The 14,522-nt window shown below is 38.0% G+C and overlaps 1 pseudogene; it reads left to right on the plus strand.

Annotated features, from left to right (window-relative positions):
- LOC118913616 (60S ribosomal protein L23a-like) overlaps nucleotides 1-9,094 on the plus strand; it is a 33,674-nt pseudogene extending 24,580 nt beyond the window's left edge.
- Nucleotides 9,095-14,522: the final 5,428 nt, after the last annotated feature.

The raw sequence follows: 14,522 nt of genomic DNA on the forward strand, positions 1-14,522 counted from the left end.
TAGTGATGATAAATAGCTATATGTGAGGATACTACAGCTCCATCAATCTTCATTTTTCAAATTGTTGCTTTTTTGGACAGAAAATAAAGATGGCCATTAACAGCTGGCAAGGCAAGGTTGACTAAGCAGAGATTAACAATGAAATGATTTACAAAATGTATGTTTAACTACATGTGGGCATAAAGCTTGTAGCTACTTTTCATTCATTTCTCTTAATAACAAAATAATCTTGAGCTACAAACTTTTGTGTTTGAAAACCGTCCTCATCCAGGACACAGATTTTAATCTCAAAATAAGGTTTTTTCTTATTAAGGTATCATTGATATACAATCTTATGAGGGTTTCACATGAACAACATTGTGGTTATTACATTCATCCATATTATCAAGTCTCCCCTACACACCCCATTGCAGTCACTGTCCATCAGTGTAGTAAGATGCTATAAGTCACTACTTGTCTTCTCTGTGCTGTACTGCCTTCCCTGTGACCCCCTACATTATATATGTGCTAATCATAATGGCCCTTATTCCCCTTGTCCCTTCCTTCCCATCCACCCTCCCCAACCCCTTACCTTTGGTAACTGCTAGTCCCTTCTGGAAGTCTGGGAGTCTGCTGCTGTTTTGTCCCTTCAGTTTGCTGTTGTTATACTCCACAAATGAGTGAAATCATTTGGTACTTGTCTTCCTCCGCCTGCATTATTTCACTGAGCACAATACCTTCTAGCTCCATCCATGTTGTTGCAAATGGTAGGATTTGTTTTCTTCTTATGGCTGAATAATATTCCATTGTGTATATGTACCACATCTTCTTTATCCATTTATCTACTAATGGGCACTCAGGTTGCTTCCATATCTCGGCTATTGTAAATAGTGCTGCAATAAACATAGGGGTGCATACGTCTTTCTGAATCTGGGAGCTTGTTTTCTTTGGGTAAATTCCCAGGAGTGGAGTTCATGAGTCAAATGGTATTTTCAGTTTTTTGGGGGTACCTCCATATTGCTTTCCATAATGGTTGAAGTAATTTACATTCCCACCAGCAGTGCAGGAGGGTTCCACCTTTTCTACATCCTTGACAGCATTTGTTGTTTCTTGTCTTTTGGATGTTGGCCATCCTAACTGCTGTGAGGTGATTCTCATTGTGGTTTTAATTTGCATTTTCCTGATAATTAATGATGTGGAGCATTTTTTCATGTGCCTGTTGGTCATCTGAATTTCTTCTCTGGAGAAGTGTCTGTTTAGATCCTTTGCCCATTTTTTAATCAGGTTATTCATTTTTTGGGTGTTGAGGCATATGAGCTCTTTATATATTTTGTATGTTAACCTCTTATCAGATAAGTTGTTTATGAATGTATTCTCCCATACTGTAGGAGGCCTTTTTGTTCTGTTGATGGTGTCCTTTGCTGTACAGAAGCTTTTCAGTTTGATGTAGCCCCATGTGTTCATTTTTGCTTTTGTTTCCCTTGCTCAAGGAAATGTGTTGAGGAAAAAGTTGCTAGTGTTTATATTCAAGAGATTTTTGCCTATGTTTTCTTCTATGAGTTTTATGGTTTCATGACTTACATTCAGATCTTTGATCCATTTCAAGTTTATTTTTGTGTATAGAGTTAGATAATAATACAGGTTCATTCCTTTACATGTAGCTGTCCAGTTTTGCCAACACCAGTTGTTGAAGAGGCTGTCATTTCCCCATTGTATATCCATGGCTCCTTAATCATGTATTAATTGGCCATATATGTGTGGATTTATATCTGGGCTCTCTATTCTGTTCTTGTGCCAGTACCAAATTGTTTTGATTAACTGTGGCTTTGTAGTAGAGCTTGAAGTTAGGGAGTGTAATCCTACCAGTTTTGTTCTTCCTTCTCAGGATTGCTTTGGCTATTCAGGGTCTTTTGTGGTTCCATATGAATTTTAGAACTATTTGTTCTTGTTTGTTGAAGAATGCCATTGGTATTTTGATAGGGATTGCATTGAATCTGTAGATTGCTTTAAGCAGGATGGCCATTTTAACAATACTAATTTTTCCTATTCATGAGCACGGGATGTATTTCCATTTATTGGTATCTTCTTTCTCTCATGAGTGTCTTATAGTTTTCAGGGTAAAGGTCTTTCATTTCCTTGGTTAAGTTTATTCCTAGGTATTTTATTCTTTTTGATGCAATTATAAATAGAATTGTCTTCCTAATTTCTCTTTCTTCTAGTTCATCATTAGTGTATAGAAATGCCACAGATTTCTGTGTATTAATTTTATATCCTGCAACTTTGCTGAATTCAGTTATTAGTTCTAGTAGTTTTGGGGTGGATTCTTTAGGGTTTTTATGTACAACATCATGTCATCTACAAACAGTGACAGTTTTACCTTCTTCCTTACCAATCTGGATGCCTTTTATTTCTTTGTATTATCTGATTGCTGTGGCAAGGACCGCCAGTACTATGCTGAATAAAAGTGGGGAGAGTGGGCATTCTTGTCTTGTTCCCAATCTTAGAGGAAATGCTTTCAGCTTTTCACTGTTAAGTATGATGTTGGCTGTGGGTTTGTTGTATATGGCATTTATTATGTTGAGGTACTTGCCCTCTATACCCATTTTGTTAAGAGTTTTTATTATGAATGGGTGTTGAATTTTATCAAATGCTTTTTCAGCATCTATTGAGATGATCATGTGATTTGTCCTTTTTTTGTTGATATGGTACATGATATTGATGGATTTTCAAATATTGTACCATTCTTGCATCCCTGGAATAAATCCCACTTGATCGTGATGGATGATCTTCTTGATGTATTTTTTTAATTTGGTTTGCTGATATTGCACTGAGGATTTTTGTATCTATGTTCATCAGAGGTATTGGCCTGTAAGTTTATTGTTTTTTTAAACATCTATGTTGGTGGTTTTTTTTCATTCTTTAAGCTACAATAACTTAAATACTATGATCATCATTGATATAATATTTAATGACTGTCCACTGAATACCTGCTACTGTGGAGAGCTCAGGGAAAAAGAAGATGAACTAGTATGATACCATCTCAGCCCCAGGTAGTTTGGGATCTAGTCGATGTGGTGAAATGTACCAAGAGAGAAGCATTCAAAGAGCAGTGACTACTAGAGAATGACAATGGAGCAGGACTGTCACAAATAGTGACATCAGGCAGCAGGCTAGGTAGATGTGCAGAACATCAGTATAATACACAGAAGTGGAGAAAGCATGTTAAGGGAGTGGGATACAGGGCCAAGACAGTAATCAATAAAACAGAAAGATCTGATGAATCAAGCCAACTATATGGACTCTGAAAGCAGTCCACGTCAGGATTTAACTGAACATCTCCGAGCATGAGCTTCCTGTGTAAAAGGGGCACCACAATACCCACTATCTCACAGGTTGTTCTGAGGACTGAATGAGACAGCAAACATGGTGAGATCGGCATGATTAGCCTGGCATTTGTGCCACCCTGGTAATTATTATTATTTTTCCCAAGTATTAACAACTCAATTTCTAAAACAATTTAATTTATGATATATATTGTAAATGAGTACCCATATGAAATCTAACTACATATGTTGACTTTTTCTCCTAATGGTAGTTTAAGATGCCTGCTTGGACCCTTTTATGCTTCTTGGATTCATGAATTTTTATAAGTTGAACTCCTAGAAGGGCCTTTTTGTGAATCATTAGTAGATGGATAAAGCTTTTTAATTTGGATACATACTTGATTTGACAGCTACTGAGTTTGGCCAGGCCCCAGATTTACAGACTGATAAATTAACAGCTTCTCAGCCCGTCTGTGTGCATGTTTTTTTTCCCTCCTTCCTGCTTCTTTTCCCTGCAACTTGAAGGCCCGTGATGTGAGCAATTTTCCAAACTTATGGCACCTATCTGGCATAAATCATTGTCCCTGGAGGCTAGTAACTAGCCTCAGTTGTTAAAGGAAGAATCCTTTAACAGCACCTTTCTAAAGTGATAGAATACAGAGCAGGTTTGACCCAGGCACACAACATGCCCAGCTAGGCACTTCCTTCTTTCATCTTCCCCCACTACCCAGGGGGTTTGTTTAAGGTCTGGGGAAGGGTGGAACCTTGCAGGGAGCCCAGAAACAATAACAGAATGGAATGGGGATGGCTTGATGAACAGGAGGGTTTTGTGGCCTTTAGGGGCCTTTGCCCACCTCCCTGAACTATTTTAGTCCCTTGCATAGCCATCCACCCCTACTCCCTAAAGGAACACAGGTGACCCAGTGGCTCTGAACGTGGTTCGGCCAATATTGTAACACTGGACTCTGAAAGCAGTAACACTGGGCCTAATCACACTGGCTTAAACAAGTCAGATATCAGCAAATCTACCAAATGTGACTTCCTTTCCTACTTCCCCAATTTTTCCTGCTTATAAGTCTCAACAGGGACACTTGTACAAAATACAGATTCTGAGGCTCCTTTCCAGGACATTCTGAGGTATAACTCAGGAATCTGGCTTCTCCAAATAACTTAGGAGATTCTTATGATCTGGCAATTCTGGAAAACACTAGATAAGCCTTCTTTGGGAGCACCTGTTGTATCCTGACATTAGATTCTTGCAGTCAGTGGATATGGGGGAGAGGTAGGCAGAGGGATGGAGAAGGGGGGGGAGGAAGGAGAGAGGGACAGGGGAAGTGGGAGAGAGAGGAAGAAGAGAGGGAGAAGGGAAACAGGAGAGAGGGAGAGGCAGGGAGAGAGAGGAAGAGGGGAAGCGGCGTGGTGGGGAGAGAGTGAGAGAGAAGAGAGTGAGGAGAGAGAAGAAAGAGAAGAAACAGCATGCATGCAAGTGTAGGAGTTCCCTGATGTGGAACCACAGCTCTGACCACAGAGGCAGAGGCCTCCAAGTGTTTTGAAAAAGCATCTAACCCCCAATCTAGTCTCCAGGCACTTAACCATCTAAGGTATAAGGCTCTTTAACCTTCACCTAAAAATCTATAAAGAGGAACATTCTAAATTCCAGTTGCTCTCTTAATTAAGCACTTGCACAATTTTGTATCAATAGTGAGAACTATATACAAACTGGCTGAGAGAGAGGAAGGAATAAATTATTTGTTGAGGGAGATACAGAATCAATACATGCAGTTGCTAGTTTTTGAAAAACAGTATCTGCCCAGGCCTCACTTCCAAAGACTTTTTTTAATTTTTTATTTTTTATTAAGGTATTATTGATATACACTCTTATGAAGGTTTCACATGAAAAAACAATGTGGTTACTACATTTACCCATATTATCAAGTCCCCACCCATACCCCAATGCAGTCACTGTCCATCAGTGCAGCAAGGTGCCACAGATTCGCTATTTGCCTTCTTCGTGCTACACTGTCTTCCCTGTGATCCCCCACACCGTGTGTACTAAACGTAATACCCCTCAATCCCCTTCTCCCTCCCTCCCCACCCGCCCTCTCACACCCCTCCCCTTTGGTAACCACTAGTTCATTCTTGGAGTCTGTGAGTCTGCTGCTGTTCTGTTCCTTCAGTTTTGCTTCATTGTTATACTCCACAAATGAGGGAAATAATTTGGCACTTCTCTTTCTCTGCCTGGCTTATTTCACAGAACATAATATCCTCCAGCTCCACCCATGTTGTTGCAAATGGTAGGATTTGTTTTCTTCTTATGGCTGAATAGTATTCCATTGTGTATATGTACCAACTCTTCTTTATCCATTCATCTACTGATGGACACTTAGGTTGCTTCCATACCTTGGCTATTGTAAATAGTGCTGTGATAAACATAGCAGTGCATATATCTGAGAAGTTGTATTCTTTGGGTAAATTCCAAGGAGTGGGATTCCTGGGTCAAATGGTACTTGTATTTTTAGTTTTTTGAGGAACCTCCATATTGCTTTCCACAATGGTTGAACTAGCTTACATTCCCACCAGCAGTGTAGGAGGGTTCCCCTTTCTCTGCATCCTCGCCAGCAGTTGTTCTTAGTATTTTCGATGCTGGCCATCCTTACTGGTGTGAGATGATATCTCATTATGGTTTTAATTTGCATTTCCCTGATGATTAGTGATGTGGAGCATCTTTTCATGTGTCTGTTTGCCATCTGAATTTCCTCTTTGGAGAATTGTGTCTTCATATCCTCTGCCCATTTTTTAATTGGGTTATTTGCTTTTTGGGTGTTGAGGCAAGTGAGTTCTTTATATATTTTGGATGTTAACTCCTTGTCAAATATGCCGTTTACAAATATTTTCTCCCATACTCTAGGATGCCATTTTGTTCTATTGATGGTGTCCTTTGCTGTACAGAAGCTTTTTAGTTTGATGTAGTCCCATGTGTTCATTTTTGATTTTGTTTCCCTTGCTCGAGGAGATGTGTTCAGGAAGAAGTTGCTCATGTTTATATTCAGGAGATTTTTGCCTATGTTGTCTTCTAAGAGTTTTATGGTTTCATGACTTACATTCAGGTCTTTGGTCTATTCAAGTTTACTTTTGTGTATGGAGTTAAACAATAATCCAATTTCATTCTCTTGCATGTAGCTGTCCAGTTTTGCCAACACCAGTTGTTGAAGAGGCTGTCATTTCCCCATTGTATGTCCATGGCTCCTTTATTGTACATTAATTGACCATATATGCTTGGGTTTATATCTGGACTCTCTAGTCTGTTCTATTGGTCTATGGTTCTGTTCTTGTGCCAGTACTAAATTGTTTTGATTACTGTGGTTTTGTAGTAGAGCTTGAAGTTGGGAAGCATAATTCCCCAGCTTTATTCTTCCTTCTCAGAATTGCTTTGGCTCTTCAGGGACTTTTGTGGTTCCATTTGAATTTTAGAACGATTTGCTCTAGTTCATTGAAGAATGCTGTTGGTATTTTGATAGGAATTGCACTGAATCTGTAGATTGCTTTAGGCAGGATGGCCATTTTGACAATTAAAGATTCTTTAACTAAACATTGCTTTTTAAAGTTCTATTATGACTTTAAGAAATGCTGTCATTGTATATGTTGCAAAATTTCTATAATAAAAAACACAAGGTGTATTTTCTAAAAACCACTTTAGTCATAAAATTTTTCTGTTTGGTGCATTTAGAGATATGAAGGTCTACAGAGAAAAATGTTCTCTCGAGTCTTCTTATCAATTATCTGAGCCTCACTTCTCCTGAAAAGGAGAGATATTCATATCACAAATACATTTTCTCCTTGCTGATTGCAACTTGGCTGAGCGATCCTATAAGTTGATTCCTTGTATACATTGAAAACACCATGAACCATAGAATCATAAGCTTTTTTTAAATTAAAAAATTTAGATATTCTGAATAAGGTCTGTAGATTACATAACAGTGATGTGTCAGTGATAATCACCTGATTTGGATCATTGTACTATGGTTATGTAAGTTGCTACCATCTGTGGAATGTGGGTGAAGGGTATAACAAATTCTTTGTGCTATTTTTATAACTTTTGCATGTCTAAAACTATCTCAAAATAAAAAGTTAAAAAATAATGAGTAATTAAAAGTTTAGATGTAATATAATGAAAATTTATTATTTACCACCCAGATTTCATAAATGTCAACATTCCCTTGACTTAAGACAAAACATCAATAAGGCAGTTGAATCTGCTCCTGTATCATTTTACGCTACCACTAGCAGTGAATAGAAGTTTCCTTTTTCTTCTTCCTCTCCCAAATCACTACTGTTAGACTTTTTAGTTATTTCTAGTACAATGTGTAAAGAATGGAATTAATTTCAATTTCCATCACCTCAGACTAGTGAGGTGGAGCATCTTTTTATAGGTTTTTTGGACACAGGCTTTCTGTTCCTAATGTTCATATTCTTTGTCAATATTTTTTTCCGTTTCTTTCTTAGTGATGTGGTAGAAACTCTTAGAGTAATCTGGATATAAGCCTTTACTTTTGATATGCATGCAAATATCTTTCCTTACTTTGTAGCTTGCTTAAATGTGGTTATGGAGTCTTTTGATTGACAGGTATTTTGCAATGCCTTGGCCTGGAGGTGCATATCACTGATCACAGTGCCTTATGTTATAAAGAATGACTGAAAAAGTCACAAGAAGGCCCTAAATTTAATTTGGGGACAGGGAAAGAGCAAGTTCTACTGAATAAAAAGAAAGTTGCTTTCTGATTATATCCCAAGAGCCTTGCTTGTTTGGTATAATCAGGATATGATATGACATAGTTTGTGAGGCACTATATAGAACAGGTTAGATACTGGGCTCTGGAGCCAGGGTTTTGGATCCTAGGTTTTTTTAAAAATCATTTATCAGAGTTCTAACCTTTCTGTGCTTCAGTTTTCTCCTTTGTAAAGCATGTAATTGTGTTGTTATGAGCATTAAATAAGTTAATACACTTAGTGCCAAAAACAATGCCTGAATTTAGTAACTGTATAAAATTTACTGTAAGCAGACAATAAGTGTTAGTGAATATAATTACAATAGCTTTACTGATAGTTGTAAAGATATTCAGTTACTACATATAGTAAAGGGCATGTTTCAGACAATACACTTACTGAGGTATTTGAAAATTCGTGAAAAAAGTTTTAAAAAGTGCAACTTAATTATTTTCAATCTAATGGTTTATGTGTTTGAGAATGAACTTCCAAAACTTCCAAGTTGTTTTTTTCTGAAAGATAAGAACACATTTTTCCTCCCTAAAAATGAAGGCTGAGCCCTTTCATGAAGAGGCTGACAGTGTAGGAGGAAGGTTGTCTATGTGTTGCCCCTGCCCCTCCTCAGGCCAAAGCAAAGCCAAAGCTAAGGCCTGAAGGCCAATAAGGCAGCATTGAAAAGTGTTCAGAGCCACAAAGAAAGATCCACATGTCACCTACCTCCCAGCAACCCAAGACACTGCTGTACTGAAGGCATCCCAAATTGCCTCAGAGGAGCACTCCCAGGAGAAACGAGCTTGACCACCAGGTCAGCCACTGAGACACCAAACAACACACCTGTGTTCACTGCAGACATCAAGGCCAAGGACCGTCAGCCCAGGCAAGCTGTGAGGAAGCTCTGGGACACCGAGGTAGCAAAGCTCAGCAGTCTGATCAGGCCTGATGGAGAGAAGGAGTATGTTCCATTGGCTCTTGACTATGAAGTTTTGTATGTTGCCAGAAAAACTGGGATCAAAGCTGAGTCCAATTAGCTAATTCTAAATATAAATTTTTCAGCCCCAAAGAATGCTGGTTATCCCTGTAATCGAATAATGTCATTGAAAATTTCACAAAACTCTATTGCATGGCCCTACAAAAATTCATGCTATGTTAGTTATGTTAGTTCAGATGTTGTTTCTTTGCTATTTAGTAAGGTTTTAAAATTTTTTTACCCCTTGTCAACTCCCTATTGACTTCCTGTGAGATGATTCCCAAACTCTCCATTCTCCTCAAATTCCTGCCACTCTATTTTACCCTCATCTTCATCTCCAGACTATCCATAAAAACCCAGAGAAGATCATGTGGGAAGTGATGTTCCAGCTCCTTTACCATTCCCGCAATTCCTCCCCTAATCATTTGATCCCATTTCACAAAAAAAACAAAACAAAACTGACTTTCCTTCTTTCCAAGGTCAACTTCACAGTCCAAGTTCTACTTTCTGCCTACTATTACCTGCTCCATCAATACCCTCTTTCACCCTCAACTTCATCTTCAAATTTCCCTCTTAATTTTTTTTTTACTTCCATAGTATCAGAATTCCCACACTAAATCAAGAGGAAGAAAAATATTAACAAAAGCTGAAATCTCTAACAATGAACCAAAGTATCTGCAGTTGAATAACAACACCTTTTAATCAGAGCATTGAGAGGAGGTGAGAAAAAGAGGTAAAGGCAGTAGAGAGACTTATGTAACCAGTGCAAAATAAACATACATTGTGACTTTTAAAAATACTACCTTCTATTATATGAATTAGCAATGTAGTGTCCTAATCAATCAGCTCCTGTAGAGAAGGCATATCCTTGCCAATCTTGTTTACTCTGTCCACATTCTTCCATAGACTCTAAATATTTAAAAAATTTTTTACACATTCACTGAAATGCCATGAATGGCACCTATTCAGCAGTACATAATTTGGTAAGCTCTGAAATATGTATATACCTCTGAAATCATCACAATGAGTTAACTTATTTCCTTGTGCCCCTAGACAACTACTGATTTTTCTGTCACTTTAAATCATTTCACATTTTCTATAATTTTATATAAATGGAATAATACACTAAATACTTTTCTTTTGTCTGGCTTCATTCTGTATAATTATTTTGAGTTCATCCATGTGTTTCACTGTATCAACAGCTCATTCTGTTTTACTGCTGTGTACTATTCCATTGTACACAGGTACCACAATTGGCTTATACATTCACCTGCTGATGGACATTTGGCTTGTTTTTCAGAGGTTTTTCTATCACAAATAAAGGTGCTATAAACATTCTTATATGAGCCTTTATATGGAGAGATGGTTTCATTCTTCAATAAACATGCAGAAGAGGAATGACTGAGGTAGGTTATGTGTTTAACTTTTGAAGGAACTTGACAAACTCTTTTCCAAAGTGGTGTACTACCTTGCACATTTAAAACATTTCAAAGGTCCTTTTTTTTTGGATAAATCATGCAAATGGAAAATATGCTGGGTTAAATACTGTGAATAGTACACAAGATAAGATTTGTAAAGAAAAATAATGTCTTGTCAGCTATGTCTTCAGTCAAGCCCTAGGACTATAATCTTCTGCTCTGCTTTGCTAAATAACACTGATTTTTCAGCAACAGAAGGACACATGCCAGACTGGAAAGCAGTCACTGACCGAATAGCAGCTGCCCTTGGAGGGTGCTGATTAACCAGCAGGCTGTGATAGCAAGGCAGCCTAAGCAGGGGGGCCCTGGGCCAAGAACATGACTATCTCATTCATTTTAATGATTTTGGCAACCTGCACTATTCATATCACCTTATTTTGATGAAGCTTACAATTTTCATTACCCCTTTGGGAAGTTAATTCCAAATAAGCTGCTGATAGCACTGCCTATGTGTTACATATATAAACCTAGATATCTCTGGCACCTCTCAGACTGAAAGTCAGAGTTGTGATTCAGTCTGTGTTTTGACAGTCTGAGCAATTTCTCACTTGTAAGTCACTGAACCTCGTGAGATACCTGTGGCATTGACCTAGCAGGCTTCCAGTGCTACAAACTAGGATGAGCAGAAGGTCAGTGTGGACTGGTGGGAGAGGCCAGATAAACTCTGGCCTGAAACTGTGTGGAGAGATAAGGGGTCACATTGTACCACTGGATGTGGGGGGCAGGGCGGGGACAGATCCTGATCAAGCACAGAAGGTGCTGGGGAGGCAGCCTGCACACACAAGGTGCTTTCCTGGCCACTGCTGTTGGCTATTCCATGACTTTCTGCTATCCCCACTCAGCCAGACTGAGACTTTCTCCCTAAGGACAGCACTTTGCAGAGTTACCGACTTCTTCTATTTCACTCTGCTGCAATACCGGCCCCTATTCTGTGTAATGAATTAGAACACACTGTATCAAACTGTGAGGCAAGACATCCAAACTACACAGAGATTTGGTAGGTCCTGGTTCAGTTACAAGCTTCAATTGTTCACCTTTTCTTTCTGAACAGGTCCTCCCTGTTTTGTTTCCCCCCAAATCCTTCTAGACCTGACTTCTTAGACTCACTTGATTTTCAGGCCAAACCAAGGCAGGAGTTCATTTTAGGGGACCATGGTCTTTCTTCTCTCTGGCTCTTTCAGCTCCCTACAGTTCCAGAGAAAAAGAGTCTCCTTGCACTGATCTCAGCTAGGTCCCTTAAAGTGGAATTTTGTCTGAGTCTCCCATTCTCCATTCTGGAAACCCAAGGGCATCCTAAAATCTTGGGTGACTTCACAGATAACAACTGTCATGTTTTCTCCAACCCCCTGGTTCTTTTTCAATCCCATACTCTGCTCTCCCTCCTTCATTCCAGCAGCCACCCCCTTGTGTAGCACTGTAGACAGTAGGTACAACCAGAATCCACAACTAGACATGATGATGGACAGATGTGACTAGATGAAAACATACAACAGCTTTGTATGACAACAGGCATTGTGAATGAAACAGACATAATGGATCACATAAAATATTGTTTAAAATACTGACTTTGTATTTATCGCTCCTGCTGTATTAATATTATGTGATTATTGGTATTCTTACTTTTCTCACTATTTCATAAGTAGCATTACTACACAGACTATTTTAAATATCCATGAATCAGCAAGGAAAAACACTAACAGATACGTTGCAAAGTGGGTAAAGGATAAGAGCAGACAAATCACAGAAATGACCCCGATACCCCATTCACTTCTCAAAAGAACTTCAATCTAGTAATGATGAGGGAAATGCAATAGATATAATTTCCACTTATGAGGTTGGTTAAAAAATTAAAAAGGGGAATATTCAGTTTTGATCAAGTAATGGTAAAAGGCTAGTAACATTTAAAATGCATGTATCTTTTGACTCAGAAATTCTACCTCTAGGTGACTATCCCTCAGAAATTCTTGCTCATTTACACAAAAAAGCATACATAAAGCTCTTTCACTGAAACATTTTCTGTGGTAGCAGAAAAAGGGAGAGGGATGACCTAAAGGTATATCTGTTGGAAATAAGTAAGCACATCATGGTCTATCTATACTAGAATATTAAAGAGCAAATGAAAAGAATGAAATGTTTATACATTCTAACTTGGAAAATCTCTACATTGTGTTAAGTGAGAGAAAAAAATGTAGTTTCTGTAAAATGAAAACTTAATCGTGTCCTTACAGATATGTAACTGTATAGAAATAGGGTTGGAAGGATCTTCACCCAGTGATTAAGGGTGTAGGGTGGGGAGTGCCATGGTGAAGGGGAGTGGAGGGGAGAAAGACACTTTTTATTCTATGTAATGCCCTATTTGAAGTTGTATAAGAAGAAGAAGGCCATATTTCTTAATTACGTAACTTAAAACTATAACATTTAAAAAGTATCTGGCTAATATGCTATATCATCTTACTCTTTGATCAAAACACATGATTTTATTTGGTTAGCATGCACATGTTTGTTAATCTAAGGCCATTTCCTCAAAGTGAGGTATATATACTATCTCTATCAGAATGCTTTGAGATACCTAAAAAAGAAAATATACAGATCCTCAGGCCCCAATCCCAGCAGATTTAATTCAATAGAGGTGGGATGGTCCCAGGAATTTGCATTTTTAACAAACTCATGATCAGAGTTGGAGAATCACAAGAGCAGGGAATTAAACTTCATCTGAGTTTCTTTGCCTCTTGAATGGTTTTAAATTCCTGGTTCTTTTGAAAGACAATAGAAAATAAGGCCAGATTAACATAGGATAGGGACAGGAGAATGTAATTTAGTAACTAAACTTTCAAAAGTGCTCCCCAACCACCTGTGTGGGTGGATGCAGGTGCTGACCTGTGCCTACCTGGAGTGGTTATGTGTATGCAAATCCACATCTGTCAGAGCTGTGGCAACTCAGAGAGGCAAAAGAATGTGAATTCTGTTCCCCTCCCTAGTTCCAGGGTTTGGGCTTCTGCTCCTAATTACGACTGTACTGATTTGTTTTTTTGGTGTTCTCCAAAGAGATTTCTTTCTGCGAGCCAATACCAATTTAAAAAAATAGCCCTCTTTGCTTTAGTTATTGTAGCAGTTACATAATACAGCAGTTTGCTATTTACCTGTGTCTTTCTCCCTCAAGACTGTGAGCTACTCAAGGTCACAAGCTTACTATTTCTGTGTCTCCAACAGCCAGTATAATTCCTGCTGGCCGATATTAGGTGCTATGCTGCTCATATATATTTTTTCTACTATGAGGTATTTCCTTTTTAATAATTCAGTCTAGAAATTGGTCTGAATTGAAAATGTTCCAATTTTTACCTTCTCTGCTTTTCCCCTTTTAAAGCATCAATTTTGTCTTCTTGACATGGATACATGCAATGTAGGTAGTTTACTGATGTCTTTCTTTAGAAATGTGGTCACTAAATCTTCCAAATTATATTGCTTTCTGTTCTTCCAAGATGTTTTACTTACAATTATTTTCACTGTATTTACATACAATATTGTAACACATTTTATTAAAATTCTATATTAATATTTGTTCAGGTGTCTGTTTTCCATCCTTGGGCAAGGGATCCAGAGGCTGGCACATAGATGGTGTTCATGAGAATTGCACATGGTTAGTCATTTTTGAAAAGTTTTAGTTTCTACGCTTACTGCTGATATGGCAGCAACTCTTTTTTTAAAGATCATAATTTAAAGTATACAGTATATATTTTGCAAAAATAACTCAGTTGAGTTTTTATATGAAAATGGAATCTCAAAAAAAAACTGTGAAAATATTGTGGTAGCTCTAGTAACCTGCATTTAAGAATTACAAATGATTCACTTCAGCTGATCATTTGTTTCTATGTCTAGAAAATAAGCAAGTTGGCCTAAGTGAATTTTAGTTTGCCTATTGAAGTCTAAAATTCTGATTTTAATAACTAAAATTTGGTTTCCTTATGACAGCATAGAAGAGTGACTTATTCTTGTGCTCTTGCTCTTTTTTTG

The sequence above is a fragment of the Manis pentadactyla genome, chromosome 2, assembly GCF_030020395.1.
Source record: "Manis pentadactyla isolate mManPen7 chromosome 2, mManPen7.hap1, whole genome shotgun sequence".
Taxonomy (NCBI): Eukaryota; Metazoa; Chordata; class Mammalia; order Pholidota; family Manidae; genus Manis; species Manis pentadactyla.